Below are 7,052 nucleotides of genomic sequence, written 5' to 3' on the forward strand. Positions count from 1 at the left end.
ACCTGTTTGTTCTCCTAGCAGTCCATGGTATATTCAACACTCTTCTCCAGCACCACAGCTCAAAGGCATCAATTCTCTTTCTATCAACCCTAGTCACTGTCCAACTCTCTGATGCATAGCACGTAATTGCAAAGACTATAGCCCGGATCAGGTGCACCTTAGTCTCCAGTCTGACATCGTTGCTCTTCAGTATTCTTGAAAGGTCCCTCACAGCCGACTTTCCCAATGCAATTCATCTCTTTATTTGCTGGCTGCTTTTACCAAGAGTGTTGACTATGGAACCAAGTAAACTAAAACTGTAATAGCACTAGAGACTGAATAATTAGTTTGGTTTGAGAAGAGGTGTAGACTGTTCTAACATCAGTTTATCTGAATTTAAATATGAATAATTTTGTCTTGGGTAAATTGTATACTCCCTCTCTCTGCTTCTTAGTGTCTATTTCTGTAAATGAGAAAAGAGAATACAGTAGAATTGAATAAGTCAATTCACAAAGCACTTGGAAGACCTCATGGTCCATTTTCAGCACACGATACATCTAACTGTCACCATTATTACTGTAGTGCTTAAAAAAATCTCAGAGTCTCAACACTACTTTTCTTTCCTTTTAACTTTTCTTTTTTTTTTCTAGGAGGAAAAAATGTTTAACTACTGGATGGCTAAGTAAGGGGACTCCCATCCCTTATAAACATGAGCTTCTGAGTCTGTGTAAATCTTCCACACAGGCTACCTCAATTGAACCAGAAGCTCCATCCAGGGCTGTGCAACTATCAAGAGCATAACCTTAACCTTGGAACTTGAGACTTGGGATTCTATGACCTTTCTTCTAGTAGGAGAATGAACCATGGGGTTTCTTTCTTGACTCTCATTACACGACACAAAATAACTCAGTGAAAGAAAGCAACACTCAGTTATGCATCCAGATGTTTCTGCCAGTGTGAGGCCAAACATCTGGCTGATTAAGTGAATTCTGCATTTTTTTTTCTTACCCTGACATTGGGCAACATGTCAAATATGATTGATGTGAAACAGAAGAAAATAAAGCAGACAGAAGGAGCTGTTAACAAGAGAAATACTTTACTAGATAAAAGATGGCATGGATTTTGCTATCATCACCTGCACCAGCAATTTATTTGTGACCAACATCAATAGCCCTAGTGGGGGATACGGTCTTGCTTAAATTCTGCCATTTGGACATTCCCAACTCAGAAACGTAATTTAAAATAAAGATTCATGGTGCTAATATCTCTCTTGCAGACTACTGGAGTATCTATTGTTCTCACAGCTTCAAGGGGGGTGTGAAAGTCTGCACGCATAAATGAGCACTTGGAAGATAAATTGATTGATTGATAGAAATACCATCCAACTGTAATAATATACCAATGCTATAGAATACATCATCGGTTAACACGTGCACACCGCATACGCTGTCTTATGATATGAAAACATCACAGTGGGTCCTTTTTCTATAACTTGAAATCCACTGTGATTTATTTGTTGTGGAAGAAATAAGCTGATAACAGCACACAAACAATTATTGCATTACCAGAGTAACAACTAAGGAACACTTGCTCTGTTCTGGGTATTTTACCAAGCTTGCGTCATATCAACCTTCCGAGGTAGAAACTTTCAGTCTTCCCACTTTATAGATGAGAAAACGGAAAATAATAGCAATTATATAACTTGCCCTTTATATCTACCATGGCTTTGTATTTCTAATTGCCAACAATAAAAGAGGTTCAGACAAGGTCAAGTGTACACATAGGGTTGGGGGGTAAAAAGTACATTTAATATGGAAGAGCCATAGCATTTTAAGCCTGGGGGGTTATCTTTAGAGAGGAGTTAATCCAACCCTGACATTTATAGATGATAAAGCCAAAGCTCATGAGATTATGATTTGTTCAAGATTACACATTTCACCAGAGAGCGAATGAGAAATCTTCACCAGGGGGATCATTTCTTTCTGCCAACACATTATTTCATTAACGTCCAGTAAAATGCAAATGTCCTTTGAGAAGTGAAGAGGTATATTATAACTCACTCTACACTATCGGGGATTAGCTGATCAGACAGACCAGACAAGGAGGAGTCCAGGGGGAAACTGGAAGCCTGGGAAATTGGAGGAGAAGTAGCTGAGAGCATGGTTGAAACATCAGCTCTTTAGACTGGAATTATTTGCTTAGAGTCCTGGCTCCAGCATTCTATGACCTGAGTAAGTTGTCTAATGTCTTCAAGACTCAATTTCTTCTTCTGTAAATAGAATAAGAACATTGCAGAGCTGGTGTGGCCTAGTGGTAACAAGTTGTGCTGCCAACCCAAAGGCACACAGTTTGAATAATACTAGCTGTTTCTTAGGAAAAAGATGGGCAATCTCGATTAACTGTCTCTGAAAACCCACTGGACGTTCACCTATGACTCAGTTCTGACTTGCTGATACACAACAACAAAAACAATGACAACATTAATTCCACAGAGGTGAGTCACCAATTGAGATGACGGATATAAAAAATTTGGTGTCACACATATAGTGTCTTTTAAGCATTCATTCATAACCAGCTGTCATTACCTCTTCTGGCAGAGAAGGCCTTGAGAGAATTCTGAGTCTGAATGGAAGGCCTAATGGAAGATTGACAGAAACATTATGGAACAATGGTAGGTACCTCTAACCTACCAGGCTCAGGCCTGGCCATGATTAACAACTTTACTGCCACTGTAGTTGTTGTGTTTGCCATCGAGTCTGAAACAACCTGTAGCTGACCCTCTAGTGGGTTTTCAGAGGCAGTAAATTGCATGAGAATCCCTCTCCTGTGGAGTAGCTGGTGGATTCCAACTGGGGGCTTTTGGGATCGCAGCCCAGCTTTTTACTACTAGCCCAGCAGAGCAAAAAACAGCAATCATTGCTCTATTTGAGCCCATTACTGCAGCCACTATGCCATCCCATCTCACTGAAGGTTCTCTTGTTTACAGACTTTACCAAATAGATTTGCTCTCTCCAGTATCTCATTCCTCCAATAACAGGACCAAAGTATATGAGACAATGTCACGCTGTCCTTACCTGGAAGGAGCATTCTGACTTTTCCTAAGAGAAGTTTGTTTGTTCTTGCGACACCCTACACTATGTCCAGTACACACTGCCAGCACTTTAATTCAAAGGTATCAAGTCTACCATCTTCTTATTCATTGTTCACCTTTTCTCAGAGTATGGACTTGAATGCACTACTACATCATCTGTATAGTTAATCAGTTTCATATCCAGGGGAAGCTAACTGAGGTTGCATGTTGTCAGCACCCACCACTTACAAAAGGAAAGTTCATATACTTTACTCCCACTGTGGATTATCCAGAGATCTGGGAAAAGTAGAACATTCACAGAAACTGGGATGAGTAGAACAGGGCCTTTATGGACTTAAAAATGACAAACTTGATGTATCATCTTTGGTCCAGATGAAAGTGAGTCAGGATAAAACTCCATGATATATTAACTAGGCCATTTTATAACTCAAATGCCAGAGTTTCACAGTAGAACAGACTTTGACTCGGCTCTCCATAAATTTTAGTTCCTAACCCTTGGGTTACTTAACATTCAGAATCAGGCTTAACAAGGTCTGCGGTTTGTTCACATCACTCTAGTGAAAGGGTTTCTTTTTAAAAGATAAATATATGGAAATCAATTCCCCCACAATTAGTATAGGCTCAACTCCTTGATTATAAAATGATTTGATATACATATAACTTGACTGAGACTCTGAAATTCTTCAGATTTCAAAATTTCAATGATAATACATTTGTACATATCTTGTAGATGTCAGTACTCTAGTGTTTCAGAAACGTCCATATAGTAACATTGAATGTTATTGTTTGTAAAGTCAAAACCAAACCACAGCTGTCCCTCCAGTGAGTTTTCAGAGGCAGTTAATTAATTGCATGGGAGGAGATTACCTATCCTTTCCCTTTAAACCACATATCTTTGGGATTGTTCCACAGCTCTTACCACTAGACCACTGGAGTGCCCTAGTGACACTGAATAGGAAATGTTACTATAGGTAATCCTTGGATGACAAGTTCTGTTCCTAAATCTTTTTTGGTTGAGCTTCTATGTAAATTGGTACACTAATGTATGATTGAACTCTAACATAAGTTATTCCAATATTCTTCTTAGTATGTAGTATATTTTTTCTATGCACAAAATAGTAAATTAAAACTTCAAGATACATTAAAACACCTTAAGCAAAATAACACAGGATTAATAATAATGATATTGTGATGTATGATGCAAGGTGCCATCTATTTTTTAGTATCAACCACTGTAAACACCTCAAATGTTTAACATACTAGTCTTCCCCAGGGCTGGCTCATGACCATGCATTGTCTGTTTATACTCTAAACATTCTGACATCTTCAGAACAAGAGAGTGAAAGGTGTTCACTTTACTTTTTTCCTGCTTTTCTCTCTAATATGCAATCTATTCTCTGGGAACAGGTCCATTTCTCCCTAGAGCACTCCATCTCTGTTCCCCTATGTGGTATTTTACAAAAATTCTGTCAATAATTTAAACAAAACTCCTCAAATTCACTGACAATCAGTGGGTCTTAGTGACTCTTCAAAGCTTTAAATGTTAATGGAAGGAGATTGTCCATCTTTTTTCCTGCAGAGCCACTGGGGAATTCGAACCACCAGAAATGCCTGGCCTTTTGATTGGTAGGTGACACAACACACTATGGAATACACCACTGAAGTTCATTGTCAACAATGAAACAAACTTCTTTGTTTATGGTTACAGATTTCTCATTCTCCAACCCCTGTGTGTATGTGGTGGTAGGGTAGCATACTTTCTATTAACTTCATCACCTCTACATGCTCTGCCCAACACAATACTACTTTTAGATAGGAAACGGAATTCAATACTGTGGAAAATCGTGTATAATTAGAAAAGTTGTGTTTGTACTGATGCTTCAGGAAAATCATCTCCGTGACAATCCATGCCAATTGGTTGTTGTTGTTGTGTACCATAAATGCGTAACTGCCCCATAGTTGAACCTCCGGTGGGTTTTCAGAGGCAGTTAATCGCATAGGAGGAAATTGCCCATCCTTTTCATGCAGAACAATTGGTGTCTTCAAACTGCATGCCTTTGCATTGCAGGGAAACTTCTTGCCACTAGGCCACCAGGGGCTCCCTGCTTTCTCTTTTCACTTTCATGGCAATCCATGTCAATTTAGGTAATGATAGTTCACCACTTGTTGCATCAAGTGATGAGAGTAAACCCATATAGCTTTATTTCACTGATGAATCATTTTCAATTACTTTAAAAACAGTATTCATCAAGGTAGAATAGATAGAAAAATGATAATGGTGGAAGAATAATATTTTTCATGCTTATTTGAAAAGGAGGAGGAGAAATCACCTTTTGAAATGTGGCAGAAAATATAGCAGAACTGGACACAAAAAAATGGAATAATGATGCAGAATTTTAAATACTTTCTTGGCACAGATCTGAAAGATGCAATCATTTCCCAGAGATGCAAAAACCTTGGCTTCTTTCCACATTGTGGTAATTACTATACTTAAGTGATAAATTAAGAAGATTAACTATAGAGCTAACTTCAAAAAATGTATCTAGTTTTAGAAATTCCAACTATATTGTCTACTCTTTAGCCAAATTAGAGTAAAAAGCTTGTCTGTTTCTTAACAGCTATTTAAGGAGTGGGGAAAGTCTACTTTTATCATACACTTTAACAACAGTTTACTAACAATTACACACATCTCAACATCAAGAAAACAAAGAATCTCAGTACTGGACCAATAGACAAAATGACGACATATGGAGAAAAGATTGAAGTTGTAACAATTTCATTTTACTTGGATTCACAATCAACACCCATAGTTGCCTCAGTAAAGAAATAAAAAAGTGTGATGCTTTGGGAAATCCGCAGTCAAGGGGGTCTTTTAAAAGTGCTAGATAGAAGGAGAATTGATGCCTTTGAGCTGTGGTGCTGGCGAACAGTATTGAGAGTACCATGGACTGCTAGGAAAAAAAACGGATTCATCCTGGAAAGGGTTAAACCAGGTGGCTCCTTGGCAAGAATTCTGAGGCTCCGTTTAACATACTTTGGACATGTTGTGAGCAGTGACCGGTCCTTGGAGAAGGACATCATGCTTGGGAGGGTGGATGGACGGCGCAGGAGGGGAAGGCCCTTTATGAGGTGGATTGATTCAGTGACTGGGGTAATTGGGATGGGAGTGTCAGAGACAGTGCAATTGGCACAGGACAGAGCAGAGTTTAGGGTTGTTGTACACAGGGTCGCTATGCGTCGCAAGCGACTCGACGGCACATAACAGCAACAACAGAGAGCAATGATGTCAGCTTCAAGACCACAACACATGCTGCGTAGTATTCCATCATGTGAGTTTTGAAAATTACTACCTAACTTGGGAAGGACCGTAGAGCATTATGCTAAGTAAACCGACTCAGTCTCATAAGGACAGACACTGTATAAGACCATTATTGTAGAAATAGACAACTAGTAAGACATATATGAGTGTCTGGGGGGGAGTAGAGGGATGATCATAGGGTCGCAACTTATGGGTGGGAGCAGTGGGTTGAAGAAACGGGAAAGATCCTGTGTGAAAAGCAATATATATGAACTTTGTAGTAAACCAGTATAAAATTTTATAAAACAGAAAAAAATGACTACAGCACACATGATCCATCCATGATACTTTCAATTGCTTCCTATGCATCTGAAAGTTGGACAACAAATAAGGAAGATTGAAGAAAGTAATGGGGAAAGATTGAAGAAGACTCGAGGCCTTTGTGGTGATGGAGAAACACACTGAATGAGCCATGGAGTACAGAAATAATGCACTAATCTGCCTTGGAGGAAGAGCAAACCAGCGTGTTCTTAGAGGTTGTTGTTGTTGAATGCCATACGAGCCGTAGATGACTCCTGGCGACCCTATAAATGAAAGACCTGAACACTTGTATAACTTTCATCATTTCTCCAAGTTTGTAGGGTTTCCAGAGACAAGCTATTTTGGAAGTGGATGCCACTCCTG

At 39.1% G+C, this 7,052-nt stretch overlaps 1 protein-coding gene across 7 annotated transcripts in view; it reads right to left on the bottom strand.

Annotated features, from left to right (window-relative positions):
• Window positions 1-7,052, bottom strand: part of NRXN3 (neurexin 3) — a 2,203,380-nt gene that overhangs the window by 697,519 nt on the left and 1,498,809 nt on the right. The gene's annotated exons all lie outside the window — the stretch shown is intronic.

This window comes from Elephantulus edwardii, unplaced genomic scaffold, assembly GCF_000299155.1.
Source record: "Elephantulus edwardii isolate Elephantulus edwardi_28Jun2011 unplaced genomic scaffold, EleEdw1.0 scaffold00037, whole genome shotgun sequence".
Classification (NCBI taxonomy): Eukaryota; Metazoa; Chordata; class Mammalia; order Macroscelidea; family Macroscelididae; genus Elephantulus; species Elephantulus edwardii.